This window comes from Mustela nivalis (genome assembly GCF_964662115.1).
Source record: "Mustela nivalis genome assembly, chromosome: 15".
NCBI classification, from domain to species: Eukaryota; Metazoa; Chordata; class Mammalia; order Carnivora; family Mustelidae; genus Mustela; species Mustela nivalis.
Genome location: NC_139034.1, coordinates 52,687,681 through 52,711,219, shown reverse-complemented (window position 1 = coordinate 52,711,219; position 23,539 = coordinate 52,687,681). Strand labels below are relative to the sequence as shown.

Sequence of the window (23,539 nt, the reverse complement as noted above, 5' to 3'; positions counted from 1 at the left end):
ACCAAAGAACATGACTAAATTTGAATTTTTAAATCTGGTGACTTCAAATTGTTGTAGCACAAAAGAATATGAGACTAGGGAGTCTACTGGGTTAACCTGTTGCCAGCGTTTGAATTTCTCAATGCAGTTTTTTTTTTTTTTAATCTTAGCGATTCCAAGTCTCACTCTAGATTTGAGTAATACCAACAATTTATTTATTGTTGCACATATTCAATAAGTTAGAGGCTTAAAAGAATGTGATAATATAGGAGGTCTGAACAGATATTCCAGTTTAAATCAGCAATACAATGGAAAAATTATTTGAAGGAACATTTAAGAAATTTCACCATATCCTTAGTCCTATGGGAATGAGATATTACTATCCCATAAACTTAGCTAAAAATCTAATACTTAATACCAAACCTCAGAGAACCCATTTTTCCTAATGAAGCAAAAATTTATAAAAGCCCAATGTTTCAAGGGATTTAAAGAGCAAACAGAACATTTTCACAGTAATCCCTCCTATTTGTATCATGCTTTTACTGCTTTAATAGTGCTTTCTACACCTTATTAGCTTTTATCTTTAAATAGGCATTAAGATTTTATCTTAAAATTGTGTTTTCTTAGAAGGTAATGAGGAAAAGGGAATAAAATGTGAAAAAGAGAGAGAGAGAAAGAGAATAACTCAAAGAAAAACAGCAAAAAATTGAAACTTACTTGGCAAGATTAATTTGAAAATTAATACAATACATAACACTTGTTGTTTTTTTCAATTATTGACATATTCATACTGTGCCTTATAAAGGGCTGTATAAACATTTTGTTGGAATTCCTCTTTAGCTAGATAATTACTGAGATTCAGATGATATCAAATGAGGCAGATAAACTATAGACACAATCTTCCACAGACATCTATGCGGGCACCTGGGTGGCTCAGTGGGTTACAGCCTCTGCCTTCAGTTCAGGTCATGATCTCAGGGTCCTGGGATTGAGTCCCGCATCGGGCTCTCTGCTCAGCAGGGAGCCTGCTTCCCCCTCTCTCTCTGCCTGCCTCTCTGCCTACTTGTGATCTCCGTCAAGTAAATAAATAAAATCTTTTTTTAAAAAACACATTATTATAAGAATTAGTATTTGTTCTACTATGAATTGAGAAATGAGGAGACATAAAACTAAATATGATTTTTAAGAAGCAATATATACAAGCTGTTTTTATAAGGAGAACGATTTTCTTTAAATGTCATCTGAAATCAAATGTGGATTTAAATCAATGCAGTACACTATACTGATCAATTTGTTGTTTCTTTGGTAAGACTTTTGTTACAAATCACACTAATCATAAATATTTTAGAAGGTTGATTTAAAGGTAAAACTGGGGATGCCTGGGTGGCTCAGTTCGTTTAGCGGCTGCCTTCGGCTCAGGTCATGATCCGAGCGTCCTGGGATCGAGTCCCACATCAGCTCCTTGCTCTGCAGGGGGCCTGCTTCTCCTTCTGCCTCTAGGCTGCCACTCTGTCTGCCTGTGCTTGCACTCTGTCTCTCTCTCTCCCTCTCTCTCTCTAACAAATAAATAAAATCTTTAAAAAATAAAAATTAAAAAAAAATAAAGGTAAAACTGATCACTTTCAAGTGCTTAGATTGACTTAACACTTATGTGTGCTTCATGTAAACTATGAAATAAAATTTGGTGGTAGTGATTAATAGAAAATATTTGCATCAAAATATTGTTATTGGATTCATGTTCTGATATTGACTGTTAATTAGACAATTCCTTAGAAAAAGGAATAGTTTGGTTTTGTTTTGATCCAAACAGTACTTTCTTGGAGATAACTTCATTCTACTAAAGCATGAATTGAAAATCTGATAAATATATAATAGTATAGATAAGAAAAATCAGCTTATAACTTAAGTACAATCATTGTTAACAGAGTGATATATTTCTTTTCTCAAATTTCAATGTACATGTGTGTGAGTGTGTACAGCCCTAACTATATATCTACATTTATATAGAGACATACCAATTAACATTTGTCTTCATAAAATCTCTGTGATTGTCTAGATAGGTATAACATATAAGTATATGTGAATTTATTAACCTTCTTAAAATTGTTATTTTTATTGCTTTTACTCATTATTTATATGTGTAAATTTATATTTTATTAACATTTTAAAATACATCATATCAAAAATCTTACTAATTCTTATTCACATGGAAATCCTACAGTTTTTTTGAGCTTAAGCTTAGTATTAAACTGTTGGTGGAATTCAATGCTTTTTTTCTGTAAATAATGCCATCATCAGCATCCGCATGCATCAGGAGTTCTTCCTAATCTTTGAGTGTTCTTTATAAAGATTACAAAATGAAAAATTATTGGGTGGGAAGGTAAAGCTGTTGTGACATATGAGCTAATATATTTCCAGAAAGTTTATAAGAATTTATAGTACCACTAAATTATAGAGTAGTACCAGTTTAAGTGTCTTCTCAACCAGTTCTTTGCCTTAAAAAAAGTTATAAAAATTTTCAAACATAACAATAGTAGAAAAAATTATACAGTGAAAATTACCATTTCTTGCCACTTCATTTATAACCCTCTTAATAGTGAAAGTGAGTTTTTGTATACTGAATTTTTATGTATAAAATCATTTGTAGAATGATATAGAAGGACATATTAGTTCCTCTTTTCTAATTATTATAAATTTTATTTCAGTATTTTGAGCTAATTGCCTTTACTATATAGTAGAAAGTCCAGTTTACAGTGTGAAACTTTAATTTTCTTTAAGAAGAAGAATGCTAATATTTTACAAATTTGCTATAACAAGTAATACAGCATTACTTAGGAATTTCTGGAGGAATGACTCCTCTTGTATATTAAAATATATGTAGATTGTGGATAACATTAAGTTGTCTCTCAAAGAGAATTTACGTTCCTTTGGGCAGACACTCCTGAGTAAAAGGAAAACCCTTCCTCCAATTCAGGATTTGATGATTTGAGACTATGATGCAATGTTTGTGAGAGCTGCTTTATTCCTGGTTTCTTTCCAGTCTGTATTTAAAAGCCATTCATCCATGTTGGGCCCTAAATACCCTTTTATTTTCAGAAGGATGAGCTCTAACTCATTTTTAGCATTCAGGTTCCTCTTCTGCCTGGATTTCAGGTCTGTCTTAGGGCTCAGCAAATGCACAGGGAAAACAAGCAACAATGCTCTGTCATGCTCTTTTTTGAGTCTAAGATTGTAAGGGCCTTGGTTGTCTAGAACTGCAATTAGGGTCTTCCCACTCCAGGAGATTCCCAAGAAGCCTGAACCCATGAGTATTGCCATGGCCCTCAGCCTCAAGGGGCTTGTGAATCAACATCGTAGTTAAAACTAGAGGCTCCTGTGGATTTGTAATTTCAACAATTCCCATTTCTGAAAGTTCTCTCTTTTGCTTGAGACTTATAAAATAATTTTTTATATTCTCATCTTATTAATGTTTTATTTTCACTGATTAGTTACTTAAATGTTTTACATATTTAACATATCCTGTAATGAGTAATTTCAACATCTAAAGTTTGAGTGTCTAAGCCTGTTGTCTGTTGTTTCTGAGAAGTCTCATTTTTGTTAGTTTGGTTCTTTTTTGTTGGTTAATATTATTTTGAAGTTATAGTTAATTTCATCTGCTTTGGGGACCTGTGGGGGACCTAATTTGGGTATGCTTTTGTCTAGTGAGGATGAGTTAGCTTCAGCCAAGAACCAGGGGCACCACTGACATGGGGCAAGTCAGCCCTCTTCAAAGCTCCAGACTTCATGTAAAGTCTCTGGTTATCTTCTGCTTCATTTTAGGTCCCAGGCAAGTGACGTTGATCCTTTCACAAGCATAGACATCTGCCCCAGGGAAGTGCTGACTTCTGTACTCCGTTAGCTCTCTCCCAGGTTTTACTTCACTGTTCTTTCAGCTACTTGGTTGTGCCCTTGTAGTTTTTTCTCACTCTCATTTAAATCCAGAAATGCAAAAAAAAAAAAAAAAAAAAAAAAAAAATTATGTTATTGTTGTAATTTGCCCAGGTTGTATTGGTGTTATGATTAGAGGGCACAATAGCATGTCTTCTGTTCTCCAATAAAGAGAAGGCACCTTTCTGTTTTCAATTTAGATTTTTTCTCCATAGATTATTTCACTTGTTTTATGTCCTATCCTTTATGGAATATATTTTATTTAGAATTCAACTATTGGCAACCTGACTTTTTCCTCCCTTTCACGTATTTATAAAGTTGATCATCAACATATCCGTGGTTAAATAATTCTTGAGTATTCACAAATTTGGCAATACTATTGAAATATAACTTTAAAATCTCTAAAATAGAGATTATAATTCTAACTCGAAGTATTAAATTAGATCCTGTAATAAATTAGAAGAGCTCTGATACAATGTAGATGGTGACTCACTAATAATTTGATCAAATCCCCCCACATTCTTCTAATAGAAAATGTAATTAAAATTCATACCAGAGCTTAATTAGATATTGATACATGTCTTGGTTCTGAAGGATCATTAGCAAATATTCAGAGCTACAAGTTTAAATTTAAATTCATAAGTTTATCTGTTCTAATATATTAACTCCCTTTCCTGATTTATAAGCAAACTGGAGAAAGGAATTTCTGGTGTTTTTTTGTTTTGTTTTGTTTTGTTTTGTTTGTTTGTTTGTTTGTTTTTAGAGAGTGGGGAGAGGTGTGGAGGGGCAGAAGGAGATAGAGAGAATATTAAGCAGGCTCCGCACACAGCATGGAACCCAACAAGGGGCTTGATCTCACTACTTGATATCATGACCTGAGCCAAAATCAAGGGTCTGATGCTTAATGGACTAAGCCATCCAGGTACTCCCAGAACTTTACATTTCCAGCTTCAGGTACATTGTTACTTCTAGTGTGCTTTCAGCAAATATTTGCCATATTTAAATTACAACTTATTTAACTGATCTTAATAGATATCCAAAATGATCAAATCTCATACATACATACATATGAAGCATTAAGTTTTAAGTGTAACATTGATCAATATAATCTTTGTATTCATATGAAATTCTCCTTTATTCATAATCATTTGAGGATCTGAAAAACAGACTATAAGCAGAAGATTGCTATTGCAATCTTGAAACAGAAGACAGTATTATGAATCTCTGTCTCCAGTAACTGAACATTTAGGAATGATAAAATCACTTCATCAATGATGTATTTTCAATACCTAATTCTAAGAACCACCATATATAAATTTCACTTACTTTGTACAACAAACTTGTTGACAATATATTCCTGATCATTTGATTTTAACAAAAGTTCAGAAACATTTTTAATTTCTACCTTTCACTACGTATGTTTAGGTAGAATTTAAATGCAGAGATCTGTGAAATTCTGAAATCTGTGTTATGTCTTCTACCTTTTGCCCACATTTAACCTATTAATGATGAGTTGTGCTGAAAGTGACTTTTTTAAATGCCAGTATAAAAGCCTGACATACTTTTAATTCTTAGTATGTGATGTTTCATTAGGATTTTACTGAATGTTAGGACTAGTTCTCTGGAGAACACATTAGGAATATAAGAAAGCGTGCAATTGAAAATATAAAATATTCTCTATTTATTTCTCTTTCATGTTTTGTAAATTAGTTTTGATGCACAAAGAATTATAAATATTTTAACTATTTCCCCTTAATTTAAAATTCTCTATTTGATCAATTTCTCATAAGCTTTACATTTCAATAACATATCTTCAAAATGTAATACAGACGTTTAATAAGAATTCTGACTGTATTTTAAATTTTATTCTAAGGATAGGTATGGAGAACTATTAAACTTGTATTTTTAAATAACAAAAACATGCATTTGCTTTATCTCCAGAAAACCTATATACATGAAAACAAATCTATAAGGTTCACATTTCATATATTGTGATTAAGATTTATTTATTTGACAGAGAGAGAGAGCTCACAAGCAGGGGGAGCAATAGAGGGAGAGGGAGAAGCAGGCTCTCCACTGAGCAGAAAGCCTGATGCAGGATTTGATCCCTGGACCCTGAGATCATGACCTAAGCAGAAGGCAGGCACTTAACTAACTGAGCCACCCAGGTGCCCTTCGTATATTGTTTTTAAAATAAAAATTTCTTATTATAAGTGTTTCAAATTATTCTTTTTTATTTAACTTTTAGGTCTATATTATTTCTTCAAAGAATAAGTTATCCATGTGAATAGAGCAACTTCCAGATATGAAAAGTAAAATTCCTACTTTTCTGTGACTTTGTAACACATGGTATAATTATTAAACAAAAGCTCTATGATTCAGACAAGATGATTATATTTCCTACTATAAAAAAAATCATTAATATCCTGTCTAGAATACATCCTGTCAGCAATATTTCCATCTAATGTGGCTTCAAACGTCTGTCATCAGAATTGCTCTGCCTTCCATAGCTAATCAGTTATCAGAGCCTGTCTGATTTACATCAGCATTTCCACTACATTGGTTGAAGCTTTATCGCCTTATGCTTGCAGATCTGGGGTAACACATGTGCTTCTCAAATGAAGTTTTTTTTTCTTACAACGTATAAATGAGCTACATAAAGATCTTCCTACTTCCGGTCTCTCTCCAGCTCACTACGGGCAAATCAATTAATCCTGACTTCTAGCATAATCACTAAAATGCAAAATGATGATGATGATGATGATGATGATGATGATAAATAAAAATAAAAATAAAAATCTCCATTAGTCCCCATCCTCCAGGTAGAGCCCATTCCTTATCAGTGCATTTATCCTTCACTGTCTACCATTTCAGATTTAACCAACAGGTTTTTCCTATTTTATCTCCATCAAAAATGTCTTGATAGAATACCTCTAATCTTTATCAAATTTCACAACTCATTTCCTCAATGTTGAAGCTTTACACTAGTTGCAGTATGGTCCATACATAAACATTGCCTTTTGTTTCAGTGTCTTACTCTTTCATCACCCCTTCCTTCGTTTGTCTAACCGTACTTCACTATCTGCCCACCCCTTAGCTGCATATTGTCCATCTTTTGAAATGTTGCAGCATTTCGTGCTTACCATTTTTATTACACCAATCCATCTACATTGAAAACATGTTTTTAATTATTTTATTTTTCTCCAAATTTTATAAAATTTTTGAGCACATAAAAGTTAAAAGAATCATAAAGTGAGCATCTATATACTCAGCCAATTTTATAGTTAATTGTAAGCTCATCCATCAAAGTAGTTTTAGACATAGATACACTTTATCCTAAAAACACTGGCATATTCAGTATTAACTAGATTTCAATATATTTTAGAGCTTTTAGGTAAAATTAACATATACTAAAATGCATAAATCTTGTGTATCCTTCAATGGGTTTTGCCAAATATATTTATCTATATAATTCAAACCCCTAACAAGATTTAGAACATTACCATTACCCCCAGACAGTTCCCTCATACCCCTTTTAATTAGGCCCCAGCTTCTACATCTCCAGAAAGAACCACTCCTTAAAATTTTTTTCACCTTAAATTAGTTTGGCCTATTCTTGAACTTCATATGAATGGAATCACACATTTCATACTCTTTAAGGTTTCTATGAAACAATATAATATTTTGATGATTCATCCAGGAGGTTGGATATACCAATAGTTTTCTTTTTAATTATTTAATAATAACTGTTTATCCATTTTCCTACTGATGAGCATCTGGGATCTTCTCAGTGATAGCTATTACAAATAAGTCTGCTGTCAACAACCATGTACAATATTTTTGCAGCCACTGCACATTTACGTTTGAGATACATAAACTGATATTATGACTCAAGATTTGCAAAAAGAGTATGTAAAACATCTCTGAAAATGTTTCCTTCTTGAAAACTACATAAATATGTGACTAAATAAATCACAAAAAGTGCTGTTTTCATAAACTACATAAAGATGTGACTAAATAAATCACAAAAAGTGCTGTTTTCATTATGCCGAAACCTATTTGCTTTTTCATGGTTTGTCTTCTACTAATAATAACATTTCACATGTGCAACCTGGGCTTTTTGACATTTTTTTATGAATATGAAAGATTACTTGATATACCAGAATTACAGGATGTAATTCTACTTAATGTCAAAGCTTTTGAAGAAGTTTATGTTAGTTCTGTTTTGTACTCAGGTAGTCTTGATGTATGATTTTGATGAATTCTTTTAAGATCATACAGCATTAATGTGGTTTAGAAATACAAACGCACATTTGTAGATAATGGTCTATACACATAATGATATATCCACCAAGGGGTGATTTAATAGCAAGAGTAAAATGCATGAATAAACACCAAAGGGGATAGGCACATTTAACTGATACTATTACAAAGGAGTCATATTAACTATACATATTACTCAAGGAATCCAACCATACCTGCTAAGAGAGGGAGATAATAATTTCAATGATGAGGGTATTGTCAATTTCAATTTCTGTCAAGTAAGCATGAGATGGGAAAAGTGAAGGTTGATTCCTCAGAAATCCCCAATATCTGTGTCATGTGGGAGTATAGTTGTACAGCTAATTAACTACTTTTTTTAACTATTAAAGAAAATTATAAACAAAAAATTGAATATTCCATTTTCTATCAAAAACAAAATACCAAACCAAAAATAAGTTTCCATACTAGTATTAAACTTTTGAAAATATAATTATATATTTTTGTAAGTACATACTACACATATGCATGTGCACATATTCATGGGAGCCCATATTAATGTACATTTACTAGAAATGTAAGGGGTTTTCAAAAAAACCAATTTTAATTATTTTAACACTTGCAGCTTACCTACAGACTTCAAGACCTCACTCCTCACCAACAACTCCAAATACCTTTTGGTACATGACATTTACTAATTTTGGTAAAACTGAACAGAGCTGTGTGAGCTTTATGATCTTTAATAAGATAAGTAAGTATTCCAAATATTGGTGTCTCTACATATAGAGAGTGAGAATTATTTTACATATTTATGAGACACTGTGAGAAATATCAACAGGAACACATGCAAAAAACAATTGATTCAATAAGTGATGGTGGGAGTAGTATTTTGAAGTGTTATATTTATTCATTGACGGTAAATTTTTGTTCATAATTAAACCACTGGTGTTGAGGCATTTAAGGTTCATGGAACAAACCCAACCCTAAGTAGTTAACTAAGTAACATCATAGTAGTAAGCTTCTGACTTCTAGACTAAGCTTCTTTTAAAAGGAAGTTTATATGAAAAACATGAGTTCACTTATAAAAGCATATAGCTATGCTTTTGAATCAAAACTTGAATGTCAGTATTAATTTAATCTTTATCCAGATTTATTCTTTACTATAAGGATAGTAAAATTAAGTATATTTTATAGCAATTATACACATGAATTATTTTCACATATTATACTATTTTTAAGCTTTAATTGATCTATTGTTATAAGAGTCCAGTTAAAGATATTTTTGTTGTACATAATTCCAATTTCCCTTTAAGTTTCTTGTTTACAAGAATCTCTATAGGCAGTCATTACCAATGTCTACCTCTGAAGCATGGACATGAATAAATAACAGTTTCATATATTTGGCGGTCTAATTATAATTTTTATATAGGTGTTTACATTTTGGAAAGAATATGTGATTTTTCTGATAATTCTGCTAATATTGCTTTTTCTCCTACATTAGGAAAAAACAGATTTAGTTTTTTTTAATCTTTGCCTCAATTATTGGAAAGTATTAATTATGAAATTAGACTGGAATTGTCTCCCTTCTATAGCTGGTTCTTCAGCATTTCTTAGGTTCTCAGATGACCAAATCACTCTTTTTGAATTATCTAATTCTGCTACAAGTATTCATATTAACTTTTTTTTAAAAAGATTTTATTTATTTATTTGACAGAGATCACAAGTAGGCAGAGAGGCAGGCAGAAAGAGAGAGAGGAGGAAGCAGGCTCCCTGCTGAGCAGAAAGCCCAATGGGGGACTTGATCCCAGGACCCTGAGATCATGACCTGAGCCAAAGGCAGTGGCTTAACCCACTGAGCCACCCAGGTGCCCTTCATATTAACTTCTAATCACTGTTTTTAGTGCTGGTAAACTAAATAGTAAAGGTCTCTGGCCTGTTGTAGCTCAAATTATGTTCAGGAGGCAATAAACAAGCATACATGTTAGTATAAAATCACTCATACGATGACTAGTTATGGAGAAATATAAAGTGAAGAAAGCAGGATAAGGAGTATAGGCTGAAGGACCATGTTGCCATTTTATGATGACTGGCTGAGGGAGGCCACTCTAATGAGTTAGATCTGACACACACATTACTATATGGTAATTTGTTTTTTTCCTTTAAAAAAAGGTTTATTTGATTTATTATAACCAACAAACATTTGCCAAGGGCCATTTTCTCCAAATATTTCTATTATATTGGCATTCTAAGATCAAAGGTTGGCAAAAACTAAGACCCACAGGCCAAATTTAGCCTTCTATCTGTTTTGTATGGCTTTGGTGTTTACATTATAAGCATTGAAAAGAATAATTTTTAGTGATGCATTTAGTGAATATTTGCATTTTGTGAAATTCATATTTCAGTAGCTATAAAGTTTTATTGAGCCTCTCATTTGTTTGCCGATTGTTTATAGCTGCTTTCATTCTATAATAACCATATGGTTACAACAAAGAGACCCATAAGGAGACCCACCGACTACATTTTTTACTGTCTGGCCCTTTATAGAAAAAGCTTTCCAACCCCACCTACAGAAGAAAATAAACCTCTCTACAGTATCTGTAGGAAACTTGTAGTGCCAAAGGCCACATTCCCTTGACCCACCTTTAAGGTATTGGCAGGTCGAATGGACAGTTTCTGTGCATGTTCACAAGGTTCCACCACAGGTGACCTCCTTGTCTCCCTGCTTATCTACCTAAGAGAGTTCTTTGTGGTATTGAGACCAAGCTCAGATTGCCTGGCCCTTGCACAGGCAGCCCAGTACTGAAAAAAGTATAGGATGGGGATAGAGCTCCAGAGGCAATCCACAACCAACAGGATATGAAAGTCTGTGATTCTACTGTAATTTCACTTTATGCTCCACTCACATCTCTCTTCAATTATCCTTTTTTCCCCCTTTTAAATGACCGTGAGTTTATCACTAGGAGACAAAAAGGTGACACAACAGCCTGTGCATGAACTTGATAACAGAAATGCAATGAACAATCACTTGGAAAACTTGGAGATAAGAGACGTGATTGGTCACTGATCCTGATATATATCTGTTATTTAAGTAGTGATTTGTGCACTAAAGAGCTAGAAGCAAAGTTTGTGTTTTACGTAATTACTCACTATTAACATATTGCGGTATCTGAAATCTGTTGGGGGATTAGTGTTATTTAACTAAACCATGGTAACTAAAATTCATGCATATCAGAACCATGCAAAGCAAAGACTGTATTTGAAGAGATATTGTAGAATCATGCTGCTCGATACAGAGAAATAGGACTTAAATGTTGGGGTGTGAGGTTGATGGCCACTGCAAGGTTGTTCTTGTAGGCATTAGTCTATGAAGTAGCAGTCCTCTTTAGCTTTGGCTGAAGGGGAATTAAGATTTTTGATAGGCACTGCTCTCTTCTTGACACAAAGCAATCACAGTGTGCTTTTCTATTTACAAGAACATAGCCGGTGAGCAGAGGTCCCTCTGACTTAGAGGAAGCCATGTATAAGAGACAACAGCTGACCCTGGAAAGATGGCAGAGTTGGGGCACTGACCCCTGCACAGTTGAAAATTCATAGATAACTCTTGACTTCCCCAAAACTGAATTACTAATAGCCCAGTGTTGACCAGAAGCCTTACCAATATCATAAACAGTCAATTTACATGAATTTTGTATGTGCATTATATTCTGTATTCTTATAATAAAGTAAGCTGGAGAAAAGAGAATGTTATTAAGAAAATCATGAGAGAGAAAATACAATTGCAGTCCTGTACTATGTCAAATAAAAAGGAAAATCCACCTGTAGGTGGACCCACATAGTTCAACCCAGTGTTGTTCAAGGGTCAATTATTTTAGTTCCAAAGAAAGAGTGAGCAGAGGGGTGCCTGGGTGGCTCAGTTGGTTTAGCATCTGCCTTCGGCTCAGGTCATGATCCCAGGGTCTTGGGATCGAGTCCCACATCGGGCTCCTTGCTCAGCGGGGAGCCTGCTTTCCCTCCTTCTCTGCCTGCCTCTCTGCCCACTTGTGATCTCTGTCTGTGAAAAAAATAAAATCTTAAAAAAAAAAAAAGAGAGAGCAGAAAGTTAAAAGCTAAGAATTTTCCAAATGGATATACTTTGGAGGTAAAAGAGAGAAAATAATAAAATTGAAGTATTATATATTCTGTTTATCATCTCACGCATGACAGCTGTGAATGATAAATGGAGACTAAAGGTAAGCAAATACACTGGTGGCAAGATCACAGGAGCAGTGATTCTTCTCTTAGATCACGATGGACTGAGTGTAGTCTTTTATTTCAACATGTTTTCATTGCCTCCTCGTTGACGGCCTAGCTGCAGCCCCATGTCAATTGTTGATTATCATTAACAGCCAGGTGTCTGATCGATCATACAGCCCTCCTTACATCTTTCATGTGAACGGAAAGAAAATTTTCTTAATGAAACTAATAAGAAGAATGTTGATTTAAAAAAACCTTAAAGGAGGAAAAAGCATTAATTCTTAACTATAAAATAAAAATCTTAATTTCCTTAAGATTTTTTATTGAATCATTTGATTATAGAGCACATATTATTATGGCATTTAAATATTTAATGTGTCCCTTAGATTTTCATATATTTTTTTAAAAATTAAACTATCTAACTTTAGGGATACGCTCCTGATATTTGTCTTTTTTATCCAAGGGACTTGAATAAAATTATTGAATAAAATTATTCAAAGAACTTGACCAGGTTATTTTATACTGAATTTGTCTCATCACACTGCATCATTATAAGCATTATTAAAAAGAAAAAAAGAAAATGAAATTGGTGGAATTAACTATCTTGACCTGATTTTTACTTCCTTGGCTTGAGATGGACAAGCTTCACTATCAAGAGCTTTAAAATGAACAGCTTTTAAATACTGCAATTCTACAACTGGATAATTTTTAAAGCATTTAACTCAATAGTAATCATCAATGATTCACTTATAATTCTGTGTCAGAGAAACCTGAGCATTGCAGTTAGGTGGGTGAAGTAACTTTAAAATACTGTATGACTTTTTCTGAAGAAAACCATAAAATGGGAGAAAGCTTATTCTTTCATTTTTGTCCTCTGAGTACAGCCCTACTTGATCTCTGCCTCAGTAACTTCATTTAGTCACTTTGGTTCTACTTCGGTACGTTTTCTTTGAACCTGAAGTATGCCATTAGAGGTATACTAGTTCAAGGTCATCAGTCTGCACAAAATTATAGAAACAACTCAAAACTATGGATAACGTCATGTTAGCCTCAGCCTAGTTTGTTTTTCAAATACAAAGAATTGTCTTCTGGCACAGGTATCTACTTAGTGGGCTGCTAGCAGATATTTCAGGGGAGAACCATACTTGCCCGAGGGTCTTGGGGAAAGAGCAAAGTCAAGGCATCAGCTTCCTTAACATTCTTTAAATTCAGAGATGCTTATGTGTTAGGTTAAATTCCGGTTGTTTATATCATTCTCAAGGAGCCTATGGACAAGGACTTTCAGCCCTGGAAGTACTGCTCTTTTTTTTTGTTTGTTTGTTTGTTTTGTTACATTTCTATTTTAATTCCAGTTCGTTAACATACAGTGTTATATTAGCTTCAGCTGCACAGTATAGCGATTCAACACTGTGCCCATCACAGGAGCACTCCATAATGTCCATAACCTGTTTAACCCCCATCTCCCCACTTCCCCCCTGCCCTGATGACCATCTGTTTGTTCTCTAGAATTAAGAGTGTGTGGAAGCCGTGTTCTTTATTGAAAAGTGAAAGAAGGCTCTTTCTGGTGAAAAGTGAATCACTAGTCAGTAAAGTCTCCTTTGAGAGCCCCATACTCAGAAAGAAAGCTTAGTGTTTAATATGTTATGTTCTTCTGGTTTCTTGGTAACTCTTTTGGTCTATCCTCTGAGGATAAACCAGGATTAAAATTGTAAATCAAATTCTTCAAAATTTAGTCTGATTATAACTTTATTTCTCCTTTTAGTAGTAATAGAACTTGAGCCACATCACTGTACATTTACAGATCTTTCTCTGAATGTGGATTGAATAATAAATTAGGGTGTTATGGTAAAATGCCTACCATAAACATAACCATAAATTCTGGGGCACTCAGTACATTCTTTTTTTATCACTTTTCCTGTGAATATATAGCAAATGATAATAAATACATCTGTCTTCTAAATGTAGTCTCCTTTTGCAGATCCAAGGGGAGTAAGTTTGTGTGTGTTTGTACAGATGTTTCATACAAACCAAATCTTAATTTTCCAATGTGTGGCTCTTTCCTGGCAAAGAAGGGCTCCTCAGGGCTACTTTAAGTTACTTCTATGATAGAGATTTACAGAGAGTGAGAAGTGAGAGATTATTTATTTATTTACTTATTTACTTATTTTGAGAAGAGATTTAAAGATAAGTAGAAGTTGCTACACTTTCACTTAATGTGGTACTAATATAAGGCTTTACTTTAAATGAGCAAATATTAGGAGATCACAGAGAGTCTTCAATTAATACATCTTTTTAAAGTGGGCACTCATTTACGTAAAAGGCAAAAATACATTTCCCAAGGGTGCATAGTTTAGGTGGAGATCAAGAAAACCTCATGTTATTTTACTATACTTATGAAAAGGCATTTCAGTGACTGGTGTTTTTATTATACAGTCAATAATAGACTAGAATCCAATTGTCATGACATTCATTTTTCCTTTCATTCATTGATACCCACATTTTCAACAAAGGTTAGAAAAATTCTTATAGATATTATATGGGAAGTATTAATTACGTCATGGGGTACTTGATAATCTAAATAGCAAGGATTTGGTTCATTTTGGCAAATGTTAGTTGTGAAAATAAATATTCAATTTGAAAATGTTAAACAAATGAGTTTATGTTTAATGAGAATTTATTAAAAAATGAAAAAACTATACTTGTAATAATGCTTTATATATATGTCCTTTTGCTATAAGGTTATTTTAAAATATGAGCTCTGTGCTGTAAAAAGATAGCTAAGTAATAGTGATAGAAATAATAACTACAATTTTGGATTATCTTTTTAAGTCTCTTTCCTATGTCATTGTTAGCAACAGCAAAAGCTGCTTTCATTTTATTTTTTAAGATTTTATTTATTTATTTGAGAGAAAGAACAAGAGAGAGAAAGCACAAAGAATGGAGGGTCAGAGGGAGAGGTAGGCTTACCACTGAGCAGGCACCCCTGATGTGGGACTCGACCCCTGGACCCCAGGATCATGAACTGAGCAGGAAGCAGTTGCTCAGTGAACCGACCCACCCAGGCACCCTCATCAAAATCTTCTTTTAAAAAGAAATTAGGTTTATAAAAAATAAAAAAAATTAATAAAAAAAAAAGAAAGAAAGAATAATGCTAATAATACACCAAAATGTTTCTGAGCATGAAAAAAATAAAATAAAATAAAATAAAAAAATAAAAAGAAATTAGGGGCACCTGGGAAACTCAGTGGGTTGAACCTCTGCCTTCTGTCATGGTGTCAGGGTCCTGGGATCAAGCCCCACTTGAGGCTTTCTGCTCTCTGCTCAGTGGGGAGCCTGCTTCCCCTCTCTTTGCCTGCCTCTCTGCCTACTTGTGATCTCTCTCTCTGTCAAAGATTTTAGAGATTTTAAAATCTGTTTAAAGATTTTAAAATCTTAAAAAAAAAATAAAAAAAAAGAATATTTCAGTTACAGAGCTAAGACATATTTATGAAAAAATATTTAAAGTAGGAAGTTACAAATAAAAATTCAACTCTCCCCGTTTCCTAAATTTACAATATATTTTATTATACACACTCAGAACACACACACACTCACACCCTCTGCATCAATTTAATGTCAACCAGATGGTTTTGATGTCAATGTCAAAATTATTCATTTTCTAAATCTGCTATAAATCTAATAAGGTAATTTATTAGAAGCTTAACTAAATCTTCTGATATTTATATGTTACTCATATCACTTTCCCATTAATCGCCTACTAATATCATTATCATATCACTATTTTTTTTAAGATTTTATTTATTTATTCAACAGAGAGAGATCATGAGTATACAGAGAGGCAGGCAGAGAGAGAGAGGGAAGCAGGCTCCCTGCTGAGCAGAAAGCCCAATGCGGGACTCGATCCCAGGACCCTGAGATCATGACCTGAGCCGAAGGCAGCAGCTTAACCCACTTTGCCACCCAGGCACCCTATCATATCACTATTTTAATGTGTCTAATTTACTTCTTAATCTCTAAAGCCTTTTTATTTATCAAGGAAATTTACCCTTTGCTAGATTCATAAAAAGTTTTTGTTAATGTTCTCAGTCTTTTTGTTTTGTTTTGTTTCTTTTTTTTTTTTTGACTTGATGTAACTATTTTTTTATTCAGATGATTGGTAATCATATATATATATATATATATATATATATATATATATATACACATTAATACTTAATTTTAACTTCTGGGTCATAGGATTTTACCTCATGGATCTGAAGTCCACATAGAAGTAAAAATAAATCACCTATTTTTTTAATTATTTTTTTATTATTATGTTTAATTAGCCAACATATAGTGCATCATTAGTTTTTGATGTAGTGTTCAATGATTCATTAGTTGTGTATTACACCCAGTGCTCATCATCTGCTTTTTTATCATCTGGGTTATTTAAGGTTTTATTAAAGTGTAATCCAGGACAATTTGCTTAAAATATCCCTGTCTCTGTTAATGTGTGTGGAATCTTGAGAAAAGAACCATTTGGTGGGTTCTGTGGCTTTGTGTCCTGGGCTTTAGTCACTGGTTCATCCCAAGTACATTCCTGTATGAAGAGTAAGGCAGGAATCCAAGTTTGTTTATTTTTCTATAAAGGATAACTAATTATCTTAAAAACCTTTTTATTTATTTTTTTAAAAGACTTTATTTATTTATTTGACAGATCATAAGTACGTAGAGAGGCAGGCAGAGAAAGAGAGGGGGAAGCAGGCTCCCTACCTAGCAGAGAGCCCAATGCAGGGCCCAATCCCAGGACCCTGGGATCATGACCTGAGCTGAGAGGAGAGGCTTTAACCCTCTCCTGAGCTGAGAGGAGAGGTTTTAACTGAGTCACCCAGGTGCCCTTTTAAAACCTTTTTAAATAATAAAATGTTTTCCATTGATTAAGACAGATTTTTTATTATATTATAAATATCAAGTGCATTAGAGTTATTTCTGGCTTTCACTTCCAATTCATGAATACAGCTTTTTTCCTTTGTCATAAAGCACTTTGTCAGGTCATGATCTTCGAGTCCCACATCAGGATCCCTGCTCAACGGGGAGTCTGCTGCTCCCTCTGACTTCTCAACCCTCTCATCATGCTCTCTCTTTTTCAAATAAATAAATAAAATCTTTAAAAAGTACATTTTTAATATTTACATTTGAATTTGCAGTGATACAAGCAAAAGTTCATAAATACCTTGTACAAAATATCATATTGTGATCATAGAAGATAATAATTCACATTTCTGCAAACAAGCCATCTGTTTAAATTAGTATGATTCTTTCTACTGATTCATATTAACATCTTTCTTTTTTTTAATTTTTTTAATTTCTTTTCAGTGTAATAGTATTCATTATTTTTGCACCACACCCAGTGCTCCATGCAATCCGTGCCCTCTCTAATATCCACCACCTGGTGCCCCAAACTCTGACACCCCCCCTGCCCCTTCAAAACCCTCAGATTGTTTTTCAGAGTCAATAGTCTTTCATGGTTTACCTCCTCTTCCAATTTCCCTCAACTCCCTTCTCCTCTCCATCTCCCCTTGTCCTCCATGCTATTTGTTATGCTCCACAAATAAGTGAAACCATATGGTAATTGACTCTCTCTGCTTGACTTATTTCACTCAGCATAATCTCTTCCAGTCCCATCCATGTTGCTACAAAAGTTGGGTATTCATCCTTTCTGATGGAGGCATAATACTCTATAGTGTATATAGGCCACATCTTCCTTATCCATTTGTCCCTTGAAGGGCATCTTGGTTCTTTCCACAGTTTGGGGACTGTGGCCATTGTTGCTATAAACATTGGGATACAGATGGCCCTTCTTTTCACTACATCTGTATCTTTGGGGTAAATACCAAGTAGTGCAATTGCAGGGTTATAGGGAAGCTCTATTTTTAATTCCTTGAGAAATCTCTACACTGTTCTCTAAAGTGGCTGCACCAACTTGCATTCCCACCAACAGTGTAAGAGGGTTCCCCTTTTTCTACATCCTCTCCAACACATGTTGTTTCCTGTCTTGCTACAAATTAACATCTTTCAATAAAGTTTTAATTCTTTTCTTTAAGTCTGGAATCTGTCTGGCTGATTTTTAGATAACTCACTTTTAGTGGTGTTATTTTAAATAGGTTCTTTACACAATCTAGGTGAATATAATTTTTTCTAAAGAAATTACACTGATTTTTGCATTTTGCTTATCTGACTTGCCAACTTCTAAAAAAACTTAATTTTTTTTCTAAGATTTTAATGGTGATAATTTTTAGTTATTAAGGTGATTATTACGATTATTACATAAAATACAAAGAATAAAAATTACGTTCCATACTTTTGTTTCTCTTGGCTATGAAAAAAACAGTTGGCATCCTTTGGAATTCTTGAACTGATTGAAATTAGTTTAAATTAAACATAATGCTAGATTTTTGAAATTTATATCTCTACCTCAAAATCTAGCATTAAGCTTAATGAAAAATATTTACATTTTTATCTCTATTCATAGCTATGTATCAGTCTATCACCACTCATAAAAGGCTTATAATAAATTAAAAAGGGACAAATGAGGAATTTTGTTGGTTTATTTGGCACATATGAAATTATTTTGATGATTAGGAAATGTTTACAATCCCATCCTTGTAAAACATAACAAACTACCAAAAAAGGAATGACCTATTTGCCTTTTAAAATTATTTTCCCTGCAGTGATATCTTTTATATGTGTAAGAATGTTATCCCAAAGCTATATTTTTCATAAGCATCTCGACACATGAAAGTCAATGAAAAGCTTATTCCATGAAAAATTCAAGAAATAAGTCATTCCTTATACTGCTATTTTCTTTAAAGCTTGAGGTTTTATATTGAAGTATTCTTAAAAAAAAAAAAAAAAAACTCTTTGCTTGAAAATTTTTCCAATATGCTTCTCCATATTTATTGCTTCCTTAAAAAGAATACATCTGACATAATTTAACCTTTTCTGAATGATTTGATGGCATCAAGATCACTATCAGTGTTGGTACCAAAGTCTTTAGGCGAAAAAAAATGTGTTTTTTGTTTAATAGCTGTGAATGAGTGTTCTATTTCGGTTAAAACATAATTTGTTCTGGTTTCTCCCTCACTGTCAGTTTTTGCTGCTTTCAATGGCTCCAGCTCACTCTCATTTGAGGTTTGTAAAAATTCTTGTGAGTCGGGTAACTGAGCTTATTAATATGGCATTAGAATTATAGTACAAAGGTTTTCTGAGAAGACCTGAGGGCGTTTCTGTTGAGTTGAATAAAGTAGCTTTATCTTCTTTCTAGGAGCTTTTTTGTGACATTATTTGTCAGTTGAGAGAACTATTATCATTTTATTCTGTGCTGTGCTCAAGGTATTTGAATTATAGACTTTGGAATAAGTCCTGCTATCAGTCATGCCAAAGTGGAAGGTACAAATATTAATTCCTGTTGTTCCCAATTTAATCACATATGACTGTATAATGAACAACTCTAAAGAGACCCAGTAATATCTTGAGCACTTTTTCTCAGTTGATATTTTGAGACAGGAGCCTGCTGTTTGTTTTGTCATGAGGAAAATACTTTTGTATTTACATTATATCTAATACAATGTTATGTTTATTCAATTTGGAAAACAAATACTTAATAAATTTTTAAAAATTCAAATTAAAACAAAGTATACTTTATTGCTGCTGTAACAAATTACCACAAACAGTAGTTTAAAACAACCCTCATTCTTTTAGCTCATGTCCTGTAAATCATAAATCTAGGATGGCATGTCTAGATTATATGCTCAAGGTCTCAAAAGGCTAAAATCAAAGTATTGGCTAGATTGTGCTCTCATCCAGTGCTGGAGGCCATTTTCCAAGCTCATTCAGATTGCTGACAGAATTTGTTTCCTGTGGTAGAACTGAGGCACTTCTTCCTTGCTGGCTGTTATGTGAGGGAAACTCTGGTCACCTAGAGGTTACCTCTATTCCTTCCATCTTCAAACCAGCTGCTGAAGTCCTGCTCATGCTTCAAATCTCTTTGACTTCCCTTTCTGCAACTAGCCAGAGAAATATCTCGCATTTTCAAGGGTCCATGTGACCAGGTTATCTTCCTAGATTAAGGTGAACTGTGACAGCATAACAATCCAATGGAGTGATTTCTTATCACATTACCAGGTTCTGGGAAATAGGTCATTCAATCTCAGGAAAAGGCATTTATAAAACTCTTCCTTCAGCATATATTAAGTGCAATTAATTTGTCCTGTAACCAGGTCAAGTGGTAAAAAGATGTGTTTATCAGAGTGGGTTAATACTGTGGGTCCACTAGTTATTATCTGAGACACACTGAGCACTTTACTAAAGCTTTTGCTGATTCATCTTTTCTATAAATTTGGCATAATAATAATAATACCTGTGTCATCAATTTTTAATAAAAATTAAATATACTTCTCATATGGTTTCACTTACTTGTGGAGCATAAGGAATAACTTGGAGGACATTAGGAGAAGGAAAGGAAAAGTGAATTGGGGTAAATCAGAGGGGGAAATGAACCATGAGAGACTGTGGACTCCAAGAAACAAACTAAGGGTTTTGGAGCACAGGAGATGAGTGAACATGGTGGTGGGTATTAAGAAGGGCTCCTGTATTGCATGGAGCACAGGGTGTGGTGCATAAACAATGAATCTTGGAACACTGAAAAAATAAAATTAAATTAAAAAAATTAAATGTATTAATACATGTAAATCTCTTAGAGCATAAGAAGTACTCACTAAATACTATCTTAATGTTACTATCTTATTTTTAAGTCTACTCAAAACCCTTTACTCAATATGGACTTAACAACCATATTTCAATAAGACATGCATAATATGTTAGTAATCCTAAATAATATGTGCCATTATTTCCCTTGATGTTATGACTACTTTTTGCAGAAAATGATATTTCAGGAGTTATTTCAAATAAAGCAACATCAAAACTTTATATTATTTTAAAGGCCAGGCACCTTGCCCTTACCTAATACAGAGTATATGTTAAGTAAATTATAAAGTATCTAAAAATATACAGAAATATATGTAGTTTAATACCATAAATATAGTCTCAAAAATAGCTGTCATTTTATTTCATATTATTATATATGCCAAGAATGAGATTTATCTTTGAATTATGTAACTTCATTTAGTTAGGAAATTTTACAAATTGCTTTATATTCTATAGTTTTAGCTAAAACTAATTAGCTGACTTTAAGCAGACTATTCTACATTAAATAGGAATAGTCTGCATTAACTCAGACTATATATGGGTGAGCCCAATGTAACTATAAGAATCAATGTCTGAGATGCAATGTTGCTGGCTTTGGAGATGGAAGAAAAGGTCATAAGGAACAGATAACCTGTGGAAGACAAGAAAGGAAATTCACATCTTCCCTAAAGCCCCTGTGAACTCTTTGATTTTAGCACAGTAGGACATATTTTTAACTTCTGACCTCCAGAGCTATAAGATAATAAATGAGTGCATTTTTTAACCTACTAAGTTTGAGGTAATTTTTCATAGCAACCATAGGAAATTAAAACAGTAATCTGAAAAATGAAGACAAGGGTTTATTCTATTTCTGATGTAACAACTTTAGGATAAAGTGAGTAGCTTACCTTTGAAGACTCAGTTAGAGGGAAAACACTATAAAACTAAAAAATCCTGCTGTATGTTGTGATTTAAGTCATATCTAGCTTTTTGGATATGATTTTGAAACTCAGATCAAATATTCACTTCCCTTTTGAATAACACTTTTTTGGTTGCTTAGAAGCCATTAATTTCACACATTACCAACTATTTTCTCTTAGAAGGATAAACAGACCTCAAATTACCTGCAAAGATTTTGACCAAGGTTTGGGACATTATGAAAAGTGCAGTTGTACAAATACATACTTTCTTGCCTACCTATACCTCCAAAATATGGATCTCATGGAACTGGGCTCATTAGGATTAGGTTATGCTATTTCCTCTACTATCACTTGTCAAGATTAGTCATAAGAGAGAGGTACTTCCATATAACTTTATTTTTAGTTAGGCATTCATGAAATCCCAATGCTATCAAGCTTTGAGAATTCAGATGACTTTGGAATTATTCAACAAATTAGTTCACCTTGGAATTTTGATTTGTTCATCATTGAATAAAACATTAAATATAAAATATAGTAAATACACTTAGGCATAAAATAAACACTTATTTAAATAATTTTTCCTATGTAACTAAATAGTATAAATAGCTTTTATGAACATTACAATTTATTTTTATTCCAATAATAATAATTTAATAATTTTCATATTTAGTTATTTGGAAATTAGCTCACTTTTAATATGATTAAAAACAGATTTAATGCATCTAACCTAATATCTAAATTATTACTTCTTTGTTACTTTGAATAAAAAGGGAGTATATATTGTGTCATTTTTACTTCAATTAGCAAAACTTCTCCTACCATGCTGTTCATATTTGTTTAGTTCAGTGCCGGTTACTCTCTAAACAGTAAATGAGTCCCCCTGATGAATGCTTTCCCTAGTTTGTAAAATTTTATTATATTACAAGTAAAAGAGATCCTTAGTGAATAAGTGAAAGTACACAAGTATGTTGACTCCCTTTGTAAGGAAATCTAAAAACTTTGGTGAACATAAATCTGAACATTAAGACCAAACACTGAACAGCATGATTAGTGTTTGTTAGCTATATCTTGTCATATAAACATTTGTGAATTTGTTTAGGGCAGACATTTTTAATTGAAATGTGTAAATGAATCCATGAAAACATATCTAATCAGCAAGTGAACTTATTTCTTCTTTCAATTTCTATATTGCTATCAGATTTATTTCATTTCTCAAATTTATGTATAAAAATCTTTTATGAAAGATAAGCTATTTTATTTAGAGATTATAACATGTTTGATAAGGATAGAAAATCATTGTATGCCTCTAGATTCTATTAAGCTATTCCCCAGATGCAAAAAAAAAAAAAGACTTTAAAAAGCAAAGCTGACATTTGTTTACATAACTTTAAATTCACTTTTAAATGTTTTCTTATTTTGGAGCACCTGAGTTGCTCATTCAGTTAAGCATCTGCCTGTGGCTCAGCTCATGATTTCAGGGTCCTGGGATCAAGCCA

General features: G+C 33.1%; 1 protein-coding gene across 1 annotated transcript in view; it reads left to right on the top strand.

Moving 5' to 3' along the window:
• Positions 1-23,539, top strand: part of KLHL1 (kelch like family member 1) — a 385,159-nt gene that overhangs the window by 271,227 nt on the left and 90,393 nt on the right. The gene's annotated exons all lie outside the window — the stretch shown is intronic.